The 20,220-nt window shown below is 42.3% G+C and overlaps 1 long non-coding RNA gene across 1 annotated transcript in view; it reads left to right on the top strand.

The window, feature by feature from the left end:
- The first annotated feature begins 15,901 nt into the window (after positions 1-15,901).
- The window catches only part of LOC127529968 (uncharacterized), a 115,232-nt gene continuing 110,913 nt past the window's right edge, over positions 15,902-20,220 (top strand). The window contains exon 1 of the long non-coding RNA XR_007936549.1: positions 15,902-16,041. This is a non-coding gene — a long non-coding RNA (uncharacterized LOC127529968). The remainder of the gene's footprint in view (positions 16,042-20,220) is intronic.

Here is a 20,220-nt window from a genome sequence, read left to right as displayed (position 1 = left end):
GGCAGCCGGGTCCTATGCCCAGCCGGGACGCCACTGCTGCATATGTTCCGGGGGAGCAACCATGGGCAACTCAATACCTCCCCCGGGACACTTGGTGGCAGCCTCCCTGATGCCTCAACCTCCCGCAGGGCTCCATGGGAGATGGAATCCTCAACAGCCTGGTTGGGAGCTGGGGTGGCAACCAGGGGGTGCTGCATGGATTCCACAGCCCAGCTGGACAACTCTTCAGCCCAACCCGGAAGTGTAATTGGAACCAGGTGGTCAAGCATCTGGAACACTTCCGGGTGGGCTATAAAAGGGGCCAGCCACCACCACTCAGTAGCCAGAGTCGAGAGGAGAGGACGAAGCTTCAAGGGAGGAATGGTGATGCAAGAAGGGCGTGTGTTGGTTTGATTAGTCTGTGCTTACTTGGACTGTTTTGTGGCTGGGGGTACACGGGGAGGACGTTCCCTCCAGCTGAAGAAAATAGTCTTTTTGTGTTTTTTTACACGTGCCTCAGTGTGAGTCTGTGTCGGGTCGGGCACTATACAGCGTCCTTATCACAACTTGATAATCCAGAAAGTCTGATAGTCCAGCACTTGTATACTTGTATGAGCGTGAAATGAAAATATTTTTTCTGTACATTGAATCAACTATAGAATTAATATTAATCTTGTCTTAAACAGGAATAACAGGATTGGCAGTTGTACCATTTTAGTATCTCATCACAAATAATTCAAACTGTATTTCATCATTCAAAAATGGATAATACTGTTAAATTGTCACAAACAAGAAATTAAGGTTAATGTAGTTAGCCAATAAAACCAGTAAAACATAAGCCTGGAAACTCAGCATTTAATATTGTGTTCTAAATCTATTACCCTTCTTTTAGGTGTATCTGTTCATGAGTTAGAGACCAGAAGAAGATACTGTCAAACGTTCAGAAATTGACCTTAATTGGAGTCTTGGTGAAGTCATTGTCAGTGTCAGTGTTATCCAAGACTTACATTACATTTGATTGGATTTAGCATGGCAAGAGCAGGCAAAAACAGAAGGCTTACAAGATTGTTTTTTTCTTCAGTGAATGATTTTAAAAAGAAAGTTGGCCGAAGTAAATTGTATATTATTCCTCATTCCTACATATCTCTTTAATGCCCAGACTTTTGCAACTTTAATTTCTCCGTCTTTATCACATCCATCACAATCTTACAGTGCACTCACAGATTCTGCCACCCCTGTAGCCCATCATCCAGTACAATCCACCACACTACAAGGACAGCCTTCTTCACCACTTGTTCATCCAGTTGCTCTGTCCTTATTACCTGCAATCCAACCTCAGCCACAGTCTTCTAGTGCACCTGTAGAGTCTGCTGTCCCTGCAAACCTTCATCCAGTACAATCCAACATACCTTATCAGCCTTCTCCAGCATCATTTCATTCTTTGACACAATCCTCTTTCTCTTCTTTCCAACCACCTACACAATCATTTTCACATACAGAGCCTTCCCAGGAAATTCATCATACACTGTTCATTAGATCCCAAACAGCATCTTCTGGATCATCAGTCCATCTTCCATGTTTCTCAGAAAATGCAGATGATACTGATTCTGTCATCCTAATTCAGGCCTCAGCCACTGAACTACCAGGGTCACATTCAGAGGTAAGCAAGTGAAGGACTGGAAGAATATCTGGAACTCTGTCAAAAACATGAGTATCATTGTTTATAGCTTTAGTATTGTTTTAATGACAAACTCTAGGTATTTATATTTTTCTGAATGCAAAATATTTAACTTAACAAGTATACCTCATCATACTCATATGTCACTATTAGGTTTTGTTATATTTATCCTAGTAAAGCTAGAGGCAGCATATTTATGGAGAGTAAGATCTGAATACACATGTTGATACTTAATAAATGTAGTGCATAGTGTGTGTTTAGAAATTAACTTTGACACACAAGAGCTGCATTCCTTTAACTACAGATAAATGCAAAATATGCAGAACAGTGTCTTTTGCAATAGGATAATGTTGCTGCTTCTGAGGAGGTGCAAGTGGGATCTCCAGATGTGTTTGTACTGTATTTACTACATTAGATGCAGTATCTGTTAAATTTCAGCCAGTGATTTAAATTGTTATGGTCTTGTAATAAACCGGCTCTGTCTTTGTTTGGAGGTTACTTACAGCAGGAACAGACAATCACATCATTCTGTGAACAGTGAGAACATCTCCAGCAGTAGGTATGTATTAGATATTTATGTAATATTCAATTAGTTAAAATGTCAAACATGAAATTATGAACTTCCCCTTTGAAACTAGAGGGTTTGGAGAGGACATGGATCACTTTACGAGATTGTGGTCCCCCTAGATTTAAACCACTCCTGTCTACTCCCCATTTGTACATCTTGAAGACTTTAGAAGAGTCATGAAATTTCAGCATTTAACTCCAACCAAAAATTAAGTTAAAGATGGTAAGCATGCCTAACAACAGTAAAAATGTGAATAGGGGGCTTTTACGCTATGCAGATGATATAAATGGAGTGACTTTATATACAGTGAGTTGACAAATAGTTTTATGAATAAATTTTATACTTATGCTTATAGTTTTTTAAAAATATACTGAGTTTTATTTCTTTCTTATTGCTGCTTAGGGAAGACTTCTTAATTGATGATTCAGACTCTGAGGATGACATAGTCATGCTGGGCTCCCCTGTTAGAACCTATGTTGACGTGAGTTACATCTCTTGACGTGAGTTACACCTCTGTCAATGTCTGTGAAATGCATCAATAATTTCTTGTTTGAAATTAATCAGGTGTTTAATTCATTGACAGGAAGAGGTGGATGGGGCCAGTATATTAAGAACCTTCCAGATGGTAAACCTCAATGAGGACAGCAAATTCACGAGTTGCACGCTGGAAGAAAATACTGCATAGTGCCTGTGCAGCCTTGGCAAAAAGTCACTTTGCACGGCATAAAACACCAGCCATTTAATTTGTTGGTTGTTGGTGAAACAGCTGATGATTATGGCGGACCTCAAAGAGAGTTTTTCAGGTTTGCAGTCATTTACAGTAAAATACCTTTTTACAGTGTGTGTGTGTGAGAGAGAGAATTTGTAATATAACTTTTGCACATAATGGAATGCTTAGTTTCTCCACTTAATTTATGTATTGACAGTTCTTTGAACTTCCCCTTCATTGATAGATTGTTAATGATTGAAGTCCAGACATTGCTTGCAGTTTTTGAAGGTTTGGAAGGACATCTTTTTTCACATATGACCAGGCAGCTTTGGACAGCAGCAAATTCTTTACAGCTGGCAAGCTTATAGCTTGGTCTATAATTAATGGTGGGCCAGGTAATTTTGAAATTGAGTTATCTATGGGCAGGACTGCATTTGCATCATTAGACAAACACTAATATCTTTTAATTCTCAGATTTCACAGTGCACAACTCCTGCAGGTGCTGTTACTCTATGAGCACAACTAGGAGATTGGATTGCAGACTGTGGAGTCACGGGTATTTTTACTGCTGAACTTGCAGATATTTCCATAATATATGGCCAAGTAGTGAAGCACTATATTTACCTCAGGTGCTAAAATGAACAAATTGTATATAATTTTACAAAGTATTATCAGAGTTAATTTGGGAGCTAATTGTGTATCTACTTCTGTTTTGTCGTCTCCCAAATCTCTTTCATTTCAAACCTGCCAATATGATTGACCAGTTTAAAAGTGGAATGAACTCATGTGGCAACCTGTGGGACATGGTGCAGAGGCACTGGATGGCCTTTCTCCCTTTATGTGTAAAAATACAAAAAGCATTAACCAGAACAACATTCAGGGAACTACTTGAAATCAGCTGGAGCTTGGTGGGAAGTAACAAACTAGAAATAGAGGAAGACACTATCTTTAGTTGGGAATGTTTCCTGAACAGTGTGCAAGGTGTGAGCTTTATCTTCACCCTCACCACCATTGTTGGGTTGTAAGGGTGCCTAAGCATACAGCCCACATACACAAAGCAGACCGCTCAGTATTTGCTTGTTAACATGACCCATTTGTGTTGTGGAAGAAAATTCAACATTTATAAAAAGCGTGGTTTGAAAGCAACACTTTATTCTAGAGTAAATGTTCAGTAATTCTTTTTTTTTATTCCTTCCTAGAAAAGGAAGCTGAATTAATCTTTGAAGAAATTTTGATATTCATAACTGGAGCTAATGCCATTCCTCCACTGGGCTTTCCAGGGAAAGTTAAAATTGATTTTTATGACCAGCTTGAAGGAGTTTGCAGACATCTTTATGCATCCACATGCTCAATGGCCCTTTTCCTGCCTGGAGGTGTAAGTGACGAATCAGAAATGCTTAATTTAATGATGACAGCAATCAGAGGATCAATGGGATTTGGAAAGGTTTGAGCATTAAATATTCTCAGTATGGACAGGCTAGTTTCTGATGGCTTTTTAATCCCACCTGATATGTGCTACTGTGATACCAGAATGGACAACAGTCCTGTATTTTTTAATAGAGCCATAATAAAGAAACTTTGCAGTTGGTCACAGTGAATTTTCTTTTTATTGTACAAAAAAAGTAAATACCACAATTACACTGTACATTTTTTTTTACTAGCCAAAATAAATATTGACTGTTTGTTTGGTTACGTTTACTAATTCAGTGATGTTAAATGCCATAAAAGAAACAATGAATATTCTCTGTATACATTCTTCAAGTCTCCACAGGTGATTGAAGTATCATGAGATGGAAAAGGAATATTTTCCTCTACATCCAGGTTAACTTGCAATTTAGGCTGTACATACAGTGGTAGTTTCTCAAAAGTACTGGCCATACACTTCAAATGCAACTTGTAATACACCCCACAGACACTGTACAATGCTTTGAACTATAAAAGAGTAACAACTTGCAATTTGCTTTTAATAAAATTAACCTAGCATAATAGACCTCACAGGGAATCAGCACTTTATTGCGGTGGAGAGATTTTAGTTAAATGGGAGGCTATGTTGTCTGGAGCAAAAGTTCCTGGTAGGGCTTCCCAAGGCAAATTGTCCCAGGTGAGGGGTTAGACAAAAAGCGATACACAGCTCCTAATAATATAGTTCTACAAAGATAGAAAGAGTACCCACCTGGTATAGGGTTACCAAGGCCCCCTCCTGAAACCAGGCCTGGAAGAAGTTCCCACAAACAAGCACCTGGTGGCCGGGCCTACCACAGGGCCCAATCGGGAACAGCTGGGAAAAGCAATGTGGGACTGCTCTCCTGTGGACCCACCAACTGCAGGAGGAATAGGGGCCTGGTGCAATGTGACCTGGACGGTGGTTGAAGTGAGAGGACTTGGTGGCCTGGAACCCAGACATATAAACTGTCTCTTGGGACATACAATGTCACCTCTATTGAGGGGAAGGAGCCGGAGTTAGTGTGTGAGGTGGAGAGATACAAACTAGATATAGCTGAGCTCACATCCACCCACTCACTTGGTTCTAGAAATAAACCCCTCAAAGGAGGATGGACTCTCCTTTACTCTGGAGTTTCCCAGTGGGAAAAACGTCAGCTAGAAGTGGGCATCTTATCAAGTCTATGCCTGGATGACGTCATGTTTGAGTTTGTCCCGGAGAGAGAGAGAGCTGCCATTGTGTGGCTGAAGGTTATGGAAGGGAGGGAGGACTCTGACTGCCATACAGTATGTGCCTATGCATCAAATGTCATTTCGGTCTACCGGGCCTTCTTGGAGTCAGTGAAGGGTATCCTGTAAAGGGTCCTAGCTGAAGAATCTATAGTTCTGCTGGGAGAGTTCAATGCCCACATGGATAATGAAGGAGACATCTGGTGAGGCATGATTGGGAGGAACGGCCTCCCTGATGTAATCCAGAGTGGGGTTTTGTTATTGGACTTCTTTTCTAGGCATGGTTTGTCTATAACAAACACCATGTACAAACATAAAGGTGGCTCATTAGTGTACTCGGTACCAGAGCACCTTAGGCCAAAGATCTATAATAGATTTTATAATCGTATCATTGGATTTGTGGCCATATGATCTGGAAATTTGGGTGAAGAGAGGGGCAGAGCTGTCAAATGATTACCACCTGATAGTGAGTTGAATCAGATGGTGGGGGAGGCACCCAGACAAACCTGGAAAGCCAAAATGAGTAGTGAAGGTGGACTAGGAACATTTGGGAGAGACCCTTGTCCCTATCTAAAATTACAGATTGGTAAGAGAAAATACAAAACATTTCTGAAAAATTATAATCTTAAGGATATTAAATTTTAGAAAGGTCATAAACACCAGCCCCACAGTCCCAAGAATCCATGACCAAAATTTCAAAATGCCCAATCACACATGACAGCCAATCACCAATTATCTATGTCATGCAATTTGTAATGGAAACAAAAACCTTAAACACAACACAGCTGATTTTTGATTTTCTTAGTGATAGCCTCCTACTTTTTAATACTGTTTTCTGATACCCCATTAATTCTTTAAGCTGAGCCTTCAAAAAGCATCAAATTATGAAACGAAAACTTCCAGTGACCAAAGGATACATTATCTGGGTCTCTCCATTGACACATTAGTAGAACTTTTAAAGCAACAGAAACAATTGAAACACTCCGTTTCTGCAGCTGAGATACTGAAGAAATAAGAGAAATCATAAAAATAAGTAATTGTGGTACTACAGATATTTGGATATCCAGAGTGGAGGCCAGGGCCTTCGCACCAAGATTCCACAATCCTGTTACTCTTAGGCATTTACAAAAGTCATGCATAAAGGTGACAGGCATCTTAGATGGGCAGAAATTACATTCTGGAGAATCAACCTTACCCATAAAAAATGTTTATATTGTGTAATATACAGTGTGTATGAACAAATCTAAACTCCACATACTGATAATTGGTGATAATTGGTGATTGCTGGACTGTCATGGCTGACGCAACTGTTCAATGTTGCATGGTCAGCGGGAGCTGTGCCTCTGGAGTGGCAGACCGAGTTGGTGGTCCTCATTTTTAAAAACGGGAACAACTATCGAGCGGTCACTCTGCTCAGCCTTTTGGAAAAGCTTATGCCAGGGTACCAGAAAGGATACTCTATCGTGGAACTTCAGATCCAGGAGGAACAATGTGGATTCTGTCCAGGCCGTGGAATGGTGGATCAGCTCTTTACCCTCATGAGGATTCTGGAGGGGTACAACCAATTGGACTGCATGTGTTTTGTGGACCTCTCCTGTTTATGATTTTCATGGACAGGATATCAAGGTGCAACTGGGGAGGAGAAGGGGTCCAGTTGGGTGGTCTCAGAATTCTGTCACTGCTTTCTGCAGATTACATGGTCCTTTTGGCTTCATCAGGCTGCAAACTCCAGCACACATTTGCATGGTTTGCAACAGAATGTGAAGTGGCAGGGGTGAGGATTATCTATCCATCCATCCAACCATCCTCTTTTGCTTATCCAAGATCGGGTCGCGGGGGCAGCAGCTTGAGCAGAGATACCCAGACTTCCCTCTCCCTGTGCCACTTCTACTAGCTATTCCGAGGCATTCCCAGGCTAGCTGAGAGACACGGTTAAACGTGCCCGGAACACTTCACCAGGAGGCATCCAGGAGGCATCCTGATCAGATGCCTGAGCCACCTCATCTGACTCCTCTCGATGCGGAGGAGCAGTGGCTCTACTCTGAGCTCCTCCCAGATGACCAAGCTTCTCACCCTATCTTTAAGGCAAAGCCCAGACACCCTGCAGAGGAAACTCATTTCAGCCACTTGTATTTACAATCTCGTTCTTTCGGTTAGGACCCATAGCTCATGACCATAGGTGAGGGTAGGAACATAGATCAACTGGTAAACTGAGAGCTTTGCCTTTTGGCTCAGCTCCTCTTTCACCACAACAGACCAATGCAGAGCCTGCATCACTGTGGACGCCACACCGATCCGCCTGTCAATCTCCCGCTCTATTCTTCCCTCACTCACGAACAAGACCCCGAGATACTTGAACTCCTCCACTTGGTGCAGGATCTCGCTCCCAATTTTGAGAGGGCACTCCACCCTTTTCCGGATGAGAACCATGGTCTTGAATTTGGAGGTGCTGATTCCCATCCCAGCCGCTTCACACTTGGCTGCAAACCAATCCAGAGAGAGCTGAAGATCACGGCCTGATGAAGCAAACAGGACAACATCATCTGCAAAAAGCAGTGACCCAATCCTGAGCCCACCACACCGGACCCCCTCAACGCCCTGGCTGAAATTCTGTCCATAAAAGTTATGAACAGAATCTGTGACAAAGGGCAGCCTTGGCAGAGTCCAACTCTCACTAGAAATGGGTTCGACTTACTGCCGGCAATGTGGACCAAGTTCTGACACCGGTTGTACAGGGACCGAACAGCCCTTATCAGGGGGTCCGGTATCCCATACTCCCAGAGCACCCCCCACAGGATTCCCCGAGGGACACGTCAAACGCCTTTTCCAAGACCACAAAACACATGTAGACTGGTTGGGCAAACTCCCATGCACCCTCCAGGACTCTGCCAAGGGTGTAGAGCTGGTCCACTGTTCCACGACTAGGACGAAAACCACACTGTTCCTCCTGAATCTGAGGTTTGACTGTCTGATGGACCCTCCTCTCCAGGACCCCCGAATAGACTTTTCCAGGGAGGCTGAAAAATGTGATCCCTCTGCAGTTGGAACACATTCTCCAGTCCCCCTTCTTAAAGAGGGGGAACACCACCCTGGTCTGCCAATACAGAGGCACTGTCCCCGATGTCCATGCGATGTTGCAGAGGCTTGTCAACCAAGACAGTCCTACAACATCCAGAGCCTTGAGGAACTCTGGTCGTATCTCATCCACCCCTGGGGCCCTGCCACCAAGGAGTTTTTTGACCACAGTCCCAGAGATAGGAGAGCCTACCTCCTAGTCCCTAGGCTCTGCTTCCTCATTGGAAGACACATTAGTGGGATTGAAGAGGTCTTCAACGTACTCTCCCCACTGACCCACAACATCCTGAGTCAAGGTCAACAGCACACCATCCCCATCATATACAGTGTTGACACTGCACTGCTTCCCCCTCCTGAGACGCCGGATGGTGGACCAGAATCTCCTCGACGCTGTCTGGAAGTCGTTCTCCATGGCCTCCCCAAACTCTTCCAATGCCCGTGTTTTTGCCTCAGCAACCACCAAAGCCGCATTCCGCTTGGCCTGCAGGTACCTGTTAGCCACTTCTGGAGTCCCACAGGATAAAAGGGTCCTGTGGGACTCCTTCTTCAGCTTGACAGCATCCTTCAACGCTGGTGTCCACCAACGGGTTTAGGGATTGCCGCCATGACTGGCACTGACCACCTTATGGCCACAGCTCTGGTCAGCCACCTCAACAATAGAGAACATGGCCCACTTAAACTCAATGTCCCCCACCTCCCTCGGGATGTGGTTGATGTTCTGCCAGAGGTGGGAGTTGATGCTACTTCTGACAGGGGACTCTGCCAGACGTTCCCAGCAGACCCTCACAATACGTTTGGGCCTACCAGGCCTGACCGGCTTTCCTCCACCACCATCGAAGCCAACTCACCACCAGGTGGTGATCAGTTGACAGCTCTGCCCCTCTCTTCACCCGAGTGTCCAGGACATGTGGCCGCAAGTCCGAAGACACAACCACGAAGTCGATCATCGAACTGAGGCCTAGGGTGTCTTGGTGCCAGGTGCACATATGGACACCCTATGCCTGAACATGGTGTTCGTTATGGACAATCCGTGATGAGTACAGAAGTCCAATAACAAAACACCACTTGGGTTCAGATCGGGGGGACCATTCCTCCCAATCACGCCCTTTGAAGCACGTGAGCATTGAAGTCTCCCAGCAGAACGAGGGAGTCTCCAGCAGGTGCACCCTCTAGCACCCCCTCCAGCAATTGTATCCGGCTGCAGGTTGCAGACTTGTCCTTCCACACCCCCGGCCTTCCACGCCCCCGGCCTTCCGCGCCTCCTGCCTTCCACACCACGCCCCTAGCATTCACATCCGTCCTTTGTCACAAAAACTAGTAACGTCGATTTATCCTGTATGTAAAGACGATGTTTTGGGGGTTTGCAGTTTTGTACACAATTTACATTACATTTCTATTATTATTAAGTTATTAAGCAGTTCGCATACATTTGCAACCCGAGATTTTTCTTCTTTTTTTGCATATAACAGACATATGCTTTGCATTTGCCATTCCAACAGATTGCACATCATAAACATTAACACTGCTATCTTTTTCTCGCGTCTGCCGTTTCTATAGGAGGGTGACAATGAGTTAAATTCCAATGGATGTTTTTCAAATGTTGACGAGCAATAAGCAAAAGATATCACAGAAAACCACAGAAAACAAAAACAGCAAAAAAAAAAAAACTACGAGGAAAATTCGAAGAAAGAGATTTTTTTTTTTACAATGTTTCTGTTTGGGGATCTTTGTGCAAACGTGCACAACTGAGCTGTGATCACAGATCTAACTGCTCTGTGGATGATTCATTCAAGCATTTCAAAGTCACTTCGTTGTAATGAAAGTATCTGCTGAATGTACTTCGTAGTAACGCGATTTCTATAGACTTGTGTCATATGGGGAAACTGTCAGGACCATAAAAATACTTTGTTGTAACAGTCTCTCACCTCGGTCTCTCTCCTCTCTCTGCACCGCTGCAAAGCCCCGCCCGCCAAGCGTTCTGAAAAGTCTGAGTGAGTCTCCGTTGCCGGCAGTTCTCTTGCGGCCCGGCTGTCAGACAGCTGCGGCCCCGGTAGTGGACCGCGGACCGGGGGTTGGGGACCCCTGCTTTACAGCACTGAAACATCCTTGTTAAAGGTTAACAGTGACCTCTTCCCAATTAATAATGCTGAAGATTCTGACATTCTTGTACTGCTAGATCTTACCTCAGATTTTGATGCCGTGGATCTTACAATTCTTATATCCCGCCTTGAACAGTATGTAGGCATCCAAGGTAATGCCCTGAAATGGTTTAAATCTTATCTAAGAAATAGGAGCGTTTCTGTTCATTTGAGTGAGTTCTCATCCTCTGTAGCTCCTCTTACCTGTGGGGCTCTGCAGGGTTCCATCGTTGGACCAGCTATCTTTTTGATAGGCATGTTACCTTTAGGCCCCATTGTTAACAAGTATGGCTTCTCTATACTAATAACTCTTAAATATATTTGCCACTAAAATCAAAGCGAGAAAATACAGACCCTCCATGCGTGCTTGAATGATATGAAAACCTGGATGGCAATGCATGTTCTTAAACTAAATGATAATAAAACTGTGATCATGGTGTCCAAAAGTTAAGAAACTTTGAGTGTCTCTGATGTTGCTCTTGGACCCCTTGCCATATACAGTTAGGTCCATAAATATTTGGACAGAGACAACTTTTTTTTCTAATTTTGGTTCTGTACATTACCACAACGAATTTTAAATGAAGCAACTCAGATGCAGTTGAAGTGCAGACTTTCAGCTTTAATTCAGTGGGTTGAACGAAACGATTGCATAAAAATGTGAGGCAACTAAAGCATTTTTTTAACACAATCCCTTCATTTCAGGGGCTCAAAAGTAATTGGACAATTGACTCAAAGGCTATTTCATGGGCAGGTGTGGGCAAGTACGTCATTATGTCATTATCAATTAAGCAGATAAAAGGCCTGGAGTTGATTTGAGGTGTGGTGCTTGCATGTGGAAGATTTTGCTGTGAACAGACAACATGCGGTCAAAGGAGCTCTCCATGCAGGTGAAAGAAGCCATCCTTAAGCTGCGAAAACAGAAAAAATCCATCTGAGAAATTGCTACAATATTACGAGTGGCAAAATCTACAGTTTGGTACATCCTGAGAAAGAAAGCAAGCACTGGTGAACTCAGCAACGCAAAAAGACCTGGACGTCCATGGAAGACAACAGTGGTGTATGATCGCAGAATCATTTCCATGGTGAAAAGAAACCCCTTCACAACAGCCAACCAAGTGAACAACACTCTCCAGGGGGTAGGCGTACTGATATCCAAGTCTACCATAAAGAGAAGACTGCATGAAAGTAAATACAGAGGGTGCACTGCAAGGTGCAAGCCACTCATAAGCCTCAAGAAAAGAAAGGCTAGATTGGACTTTGCTAAAGAACATCTAAAAAAAAGCCAGCACAGTTCTGGAAAAACATTCTTTGGACAGATGAAACCAAGATCAACCTCTACCAGAATGATGGCAAAAAAAAAGTATGGAGAAGGCGTGGAACAGCTCATTATCCAAAGCATACCACATCATCTGTAAAACACGGTGGAGGCAGTGTGATGGCTTGGGCGTGCATGGCTGCCAGTGGCACTGGGACACTAGTGTTTATTGATGATGTGACACAGGACAGACGCAGCCGAATGAATTCTGAGGTGTTCAGAGACATGCTGTCTGCTCAAATCCAGCTAAATGCAGTCAAATTGATTGGGCGGCGTTTCATGATACAGATCGAAAATGACCCAAAACATACAGCCAAAGCAATCCAGGAGTTTATTAAAGCAAAGAAGTGGAAAATTCTTGAATGGCCAAGTCAGTCACCTGATCTTAACCCAAATGAGCATGCATTTCACTTGTTGAAGACTAAACTTCGGACAGAAAGGCCCACAAACAAACAGCAACTGAAAGCCGCTGCAGTAAAGGCCTGGCAGAGCATTAAAAAGGAGGAAACCCAGCATCTGGTGATGTCCATGAGTTCAAGACTTCAGGCTGTCATTGCCAGCAAAGGGTTTTCAACCAAGTATTAGAAATGAACATTTTATTTCCAGTTATTTAATTTGTCCAATTTCTTTTGAGCCCCTGAAATGAAGGGATTGTGTTAAAAAAATGCTTTAGTTGCCTCACATTTTTATGCAATCATTTTGTTCACCCCACTGAATTAAAGCTGAAAGTCTGCACTTCAACTGCATCTGAGTTGTTTCATTTAAAATTCATTGTGGTAATGTACAGAACCAAAATTAGAAAAAAGTTGTCTCTGTCCAAATGTTTATGGACCTAACTGTACGTATCATAAAGCTTCAGTTAGGAGCCCAGGCATGATCTGTGACAGCTCATTCAAACTCAACAAACAGATAAATTGTGAGGTTAAATGAAGCTTTTTCCAGCTGAGACTTTAAGATAAAAGCTTTTCTTTCTTTCGGTGATCTTGAAAAGGCCATCCAAGCTTTTCTAACATCTCATTTGGACTATTGCAGTTCTTTGTAGGTAGGTGTTGGTCAGGCTCTGTTACGACACCTACAACTATTCCACAGCTTTGCTGTTCGCTTATTGAATGGCTCTCCTAAGTGTGGCCATATTTCACCAATACTGACCTCGCTTCATTGGCTTCTGGTCCATTTCAGAATTGATTTTAAAATTCTATTTCTTGTTTTCAAATGTTTGAATGGATCAGCCCCATCTTGCCTCTTGGAACCTTTTCACTCGTATGTGCCAACAAGAGCCCTGCGGCCTACTAGCCCAATGCTCTTAGTTGTGCCGAGGTCGAGGCTGAAGCAAAGGAGGAATTGGGTGTTTGTGGTGGCTGCTGCTTTTCTCTGGAATGGCTCTCCTTATTATATTTGGTCTGCTCCAACACAGGCCGTTTTTAAGTCATCATTAAAGTCTTATTTCTTCTTGCTGCCATTTGACCCTGCAAGAGGTTGACATTGTTTGTATATGTTGGCTCATGTACATTCATGAGTAGAAATATGTATGTATGGGTATTTTAATTTTATCTTTTATGTAATGGTTGGTTATTCTTGCAGTTTTGTGCTGTGTACATACGGTATATTTGAACTGCTTCTTTTACCCTTCCTTCTGTTCTGGCTGCTGTTGTAAATGTGCTTTATAAATAAAAAATTTCCTTGCCCTGCTTTATAAAACATTATTTTAATACATAACACTAAGAAGTGCAGATCTGAGACAATGGACTGTAAAGATGAAGTTGGTTTGCAACATTTATTACAAAAAAGACAAGAATATATATAATATAGAACTAGAATTATAGGTTGTAACTGAACAATGAGGGCAATGTATGTTTGTTACATTTTCTCACAAAACATATTTCATTTTCCTTTTTTCTCTCATGTTATCTAAAAACAGATGCATGTCTTCCATATGTGAAAAAAAGGATGATGAAGGATCTATGGACATATTCCCTCTCATCTTCTTCTGGAAATTCAGATAGCAAATCAAATTTCTGAAGGGCCACCTCAATGTTGTCTTTGTCAATTGACAGTAATGAAGGGAATGAGATTCGCCCCCTGAAAACAGAAATGTTCTCAGCACACCACTTCTGTGCCTCGGTAAGATGCTGAAAGATTCTGTGTTGCTGTAATTCGTTTTATTAAAAAATAAATAAATAAATAAAATTATTTAAATGGTCATTATAAAGCTTATAGCCTTTTCCTCCACATTTACAAGGAATGTAAGAAAAGGAAAGTAAAAAAATAATGTACAGTATATTCTGAATTTGTTATACATTATTAACATTATTCCTTTCAATCACAGATTCTACAAGTCTTCAATGTCTCTTACCATGCATTATTATTAACACAGCACACAATGCATTTCAAATGTTTTAAGGCCTTTAAGAGTTGTACTAGTACTCCAGTTTGTCAAAAGATGTAAAACAGGCTGTTAGTCTTTTGGGCTTTGACTCCTATTGGTTAACGATTAACAGTCGCTGGAGTTCTCAAGCAACATTCTACAGCAGCATTTCCTCAAAGCCAGCATCCATATTACTAACCGAGAATGGTAAACCGGATATGGACGCAGGGACCTGCCCGTGGACGCAGGAGACATAGTGCGCAGGCGCCACACAAAGAGCGAGCGAAACGGGAGAGACTACGAACCCTCTGACATGCCGCAAGCAGGATAAAGCGAGGTCAGAAATAAGAGACAGAGTAGGAAACAAAGTAAAACGTCATAAAGAGGTTAAAGAACAGGGCCAAACACATGGAGAGCAGGTTATAGATGATGAAAACTGGAATGCAACAGCTTCAAAAAAACCTAGGCACGAAACACATGCACAGCGAGATACAGAATATAAAGGCAGAAAAAACGACAGTTAAACGTCCACACCACACAGCGGAGGCAGACCCGGAAGGTGCAGGCGCCTACATCGCGCGTCGGAAGGCGCGGGAAAGTACGAAAGGCAATGGTGCCTAAACAGCACAGTAAAACCCGACATAATACGGAAGGTGCAGGCATTGCCGCCATATTGTGAGTGGCACTACTGCGTAGTGAAGGCGCAGGCGTCACCGCCATATTGTGCGTGGCACTACTGCGGAGTGAAGTTAGGAATAATGTGTTGCTTGGGATCATACAAAACGCCGAACGCGACCCAACGTCTGAAACTAAGGAGGCAAAGCAGGCACGGGTTCAAACTGAACGAGCTCGACTGACGGATATACGCCTACAATGCGCATCTCAAACCGCAGAAGCAGGGCAAGCACGGGTTCAAAACAACGCAAGCTCCTACAATGCGCGTCTGAAACTACGGCTGCCCAGCGGGCACGGGTTCAAAACGCCGGGGGTAGGCGAGCGAAGCGAGCAGGGGGTGAAGCCCCCTTGTATCTTTCTAAAGAAGACTGAGCAGAGTCACGTTGTTAAAAGGAGTTTAATGTTACAAAAATATTTATGCAAACCATTATAAACATACATTTTAAATATCTGGTGTTTCTGGAACTTCAAAACCACTACAACAACAACAACAACATTTATTTATATAGCACATTTTCATACAAATAATGTAGCTCAAAGTGCTTTACATGATGAAGAAAAGAGAAATAAAAAACAAAGTAAGAATTAAAATAAAATAACACTAATTAACATAGAATAAGAGTAAGGTCCGATGGCCGGGGATGACAGAAAAAACAAAAAAAAAACTTCAGATGGCTGGAGAGAAAAAATAAAATCTGTAGGGGTTCCAGACCACGAGACCGCCCAGCCCCCTCTGGGCATTCTACCTAACATGAAAGAAACAGTCCTCTTTGTATTTAGGGTTCTCATGGAAGGACTTGATGATGATGGTCATGTAGACTTCTGGCTTTTAATCCATCAATGTAGGAATATCATGGTGCTTTGATTAGGTGGTGGCGCGGGTCGCCACCACAGAAAACCGGGAAAAGAAACAGAAGAGAGAGTAGGAGTTAGTACAGATTTTAGAGCCACCATGAATAGTTTTGATAATAAATTGAATATACAGAGTATCAGGATTAAATTACAGTGAAGTTATGAGAAGGCCATGTTAAAGTAATGTGTTTTCAGCAGTTTTTTAAAGTGCTCCACTGTATTAGCCTAGCAAATTCCTATTGGCAGGCTATTCCAGATTTTAGGTGCATAACAGCAGAAGGCCGCCTCACCACTTCTTTTAAGTTTTGCTCTTGGAATTCTAAGCAGACACTCATTTGAGGATCTAAGGTTACGATTTGGAATATAAGGTGTCAGACATTCTGATATATAAGATGGAGCGAGATTATTTAAGGCTTTCTAAACCATAAGCAGTATTTTAAAGTCAACATACAGCATACACTAGTGACAGTAAGCTATAGTAAAAAAAATACAAATATAATAAAATAAAATAAACAAAACACAAATATCCAACACAAATTGTAGAAGGTGACAAAAATGGGAACCAGCAGCCAGATATAATCCTCCCTCTACAAATGCTACAATGAAAGAATAGAGTACTAAAGTTGAGACACACCTCATTAAAATTGAAGGGGACCTCGAGGATGAAATACAGAGAAACCACAAAATGGTCATTTGGAAACCTGGACACAACATTAAATACAGACATACACAAAAAGATAGTTACAAAATGAAATGGTCACACCATCAACATGGAAATTCCATAGTCATGGCTATTCATCTGACTTGGAAGGCCCTAACACAAGGGGTAAAAAAAAATAATCAAAGAAAAACATTAAATACTGACATACATTAAACTGTTGACAATGACTTTTAAACAAAAACAGCAATGGAAATGGCCACTTGTTACACACCCTGTGTTACATCTGCAAATAGTAAAACCTGCCAAACAACGGAAAATGCAGGATTAGCTCAGCTTTTTAAACTATATTTTAAAAAGTTCCAGTTCAGAAATCTAAACGTCAGTATTGTTTGTAAGCACACACTCCTGGCATACATACACTACCTGCATACTTGACAATGTGGTCTTCATGTCTCTGAAGGCAGGTAGCAGGATGCTATGGTCTCTTTGCTTTTTACAAATAGGGCACTTGGATTCATTTTGATATTTAATCAATGTAATCAAAGTTGGTTTTATATTCTCTACCTTTATGGAGAAATGTGACTGTGGAAATCAAGACAAAAATAATACGTAATACTAATTTGGCAGAAAGCGCTAACATGCTTTTTTTAAATAGCTAAGTTAACTATAGAAAAATCAAGTTAAATAAGATGTTTAACAAACGTTAATGAAGACGATAAACATAAATATTTACCTTTCATATTGTACACTAACATTGCAGATTCTCTACATAACATCTCATAAATAAGTGAAAAAGTTAATATAAATTAAATAACATGGCAAATATTGAAAAGAAATAATGCAAGAGGTAAAAAATAATTAAAACGATATGCTTAAAAATAGGATATGTCAGTAATGATGATAAACAGAGAACACTTGGATTCGCTATACAGTATATAATCGTACATCTTATTAGTTTTGTGTAATGGATCTAAAGTTTCTTTAAATATACTGAGCTTTTAATTCTGTGAGTCCATATCTGGTTCTGTTGTGCCATTGTTCCGTGTCGGAAAATGTTTTCAGCTCCTTTTCTTTTTCGAATTGGAAAAACTGTACAGCAGCTCTTTTTCATCTCTTTCTACGGACTGTGGGCGGTCGTGGGGCAGATTGTGCAAGGCAGGAGGCATGGAAGGCCGGGGGCGTGGAAGGCCGAGTCTGCGACCTGCAGCAGGACCCTTCTCCCCTACAGGGGCACCAAAAAGGGTGGGTACTCCAGACTGCTGTTCGGCGCATACGCGCAAACAACAGTTACGACTTGTCCCCCCACCCGAAGGCAGAGGGTGGCTACCCTCTCGTCTACCGGGGTGAACCCCAATGAACAGGCTCCAAGTCGGTAGCCAATAAGTATGCCCACACCCGCTCGGCACCTCTCACCGGGGGCATCTCCAGAGTGGTAGAGAGTCCAGCCCCTCTTAAGGAGACTGGTTCCAGAGTCCACTCTGTGCGTCGAGGTGAGCCCGACTATATCTAGCTGGAACCTCTCAACCTTGCACACTAGCTCAGGCTCCTTCCCCTTCAGAGAGGTGACATTCCACGTCCCAAGAGCCAGCTTCTGTAGCCGAGGATCGGACCACCAAGGTCTCTGCCTTCGGCCACCACCCGACTCAAAATGCACCCAAGCTCCTTGGCCCCTCCTACAGGTGGTGAGCCCATGGGAAGGGGGACCCACGTTGCCTCTTCAGGATGAGGATTAGCACCTCAAAATTGGAGGTCAAGAACCACAGAAGGAAAAAGGTGGACTGTCCTTTTTGAGTGGGGGGCAAGTTACTGCCTCAAGTGGAGGAGTTTAAGTACCTCTGAGCCTTGTCCACAACTGAGGGGAAAAGGGATGGTGAGATAAACAGATGGATTGGACCGGCAATTGCAATTATACAGTCACTATGCCGATCTGTAGTGATGAAGAAGGAGGTGAGTAAGAAGGCAAAGCTCTTCATTTACCAGTTAATCTACGTTTCTACCCTCACCTATGGTCATGAGCTTTGGGTAATGATTGAAAGAATGGGATTGTGGGTGCAAGTGGCCAAAATGAGCTTTCTCAGCAAAGTGGCTGGGCTCTTCCTTAGAGATAAGGTGAGAAGTGCCAGACAAGCTGGACAAAGAGGCATGAAGCCACTCTTGTCAGTTTTGGATCACTCCTCATATGAAACTTAATTTGAAAAAAGATACGTGTCTACCAAATTGAAGAAAAGCAATGACTGGAATTTGGAACCAAGGAAAGTTGATCAAAAACCTGGTGAAAAAAAACAAGAATATTCCAGGTATCTTAAAAACAGAGACATTTGGCCATTCACATAAATATCTGCAGTCACATTTCTGAAAGATAAATTGTATGAACCTCTGTATCCTAAAAGGTTCCATGTTTAAAGGAAAATAGAAATGTAACACATTTTATAGGGTATATGTAAGGAGCTTGCTTAATCGGTTACTTTTTGCGACCAGAATTCTCTTACAGGTCCTTATTTCTTATGTGAAATGTTCCTATTGGAACATAACCCTAGTGATTAGTTAAAACAAGAAACCAATCAAGTTAATCAATGATACACCATGAAGACTGTGCTGCACACTGCAAAGATTTGTTGCCATTCTGTGAATTTTACAGACTGCAATCTGTCAAACAGATCTTTTCAAATTGTTGGAAAAAAACTCCAACAAAAAATATTTTAATTGAGAATAGTTAAATCTTAGTCACAACTAGCATTATTTGTGCCACATAAAGTAGTAAACAATGTGAATGATAAAGCAAATTACCTGACAAGTCCCATGTAACCATCTGTATGTCACAAAGAACTGGGAGTTGGAACATAGTAAGAGTGTCTGGAGATTGCATTACTCCATCTGAGGGCTGCCCCTGAAGGGTCAATCCGAGACAAAGAATCACGGACCCTTTGCCTAGGAACATTTATATCAATAGCAAACAAAAGTGATCTCATCATCTAGGAAAAGAAAGTTTTTTCAGTTTTATCACTCATTTTAAAGTCATGTACTGTATATACAGTATACTGATCTGCCACAACATTAAAACCACCTGCCTGACACAGTCTAGGTCCCCCTCATGCCACCAAAACAGCTCTGTCATGGCGAGGCCTGTACTCCAGAAGACCTCTGAAGGTGTTCTGTGGTTTCTGACACCAAGCATATTAGCAGTAGATCCTTAAGATCCTGTAAGTTGTGAGGTGGGGCCTTAATTGATCAGACTAGTGTTTCCAGTACCTCACACATATGCTCAATCAAATTGAAATCTGGAGAATTTGGAGGCCAAACTCTTGAACTCTTTATCATGTTCCTAAAACCAGTCCTCAACAATTTTTGCAGTGTGGCAGTGTGGATCGTCCTACCTAAAGAGGTCACTGCAATCAGGGAATACTGTTGACCATGTAGGGGTGTATGTGGTCTGCAACAATCTTTTTGTAGGTGGTATGTGTCACAATAACATCCACATGAATGGCAGGACCCAATGTTTACCAGCAGGACATAGCACAGAGCATCACACTGCCTT

The sequence above is a fragment of the Erpetoichthys calabaricus genome, chromosome 12, assembly GCF_900747795.2.
Source record: "Erpetoichthys calabaricus chromosome 12, fErpCal1.3, whole genome shotgun sequence".
Taxonomy (NCBI): Eukaryota; Metazoa; Chordata; class Cladistia; order Polypteriformes; family Polypteridae; genus Erpetoichthys; species Erpetoichthys calabaricus.
This window is presented reverse-complemented; position numbering and strand designations above follow the sequence as displayed.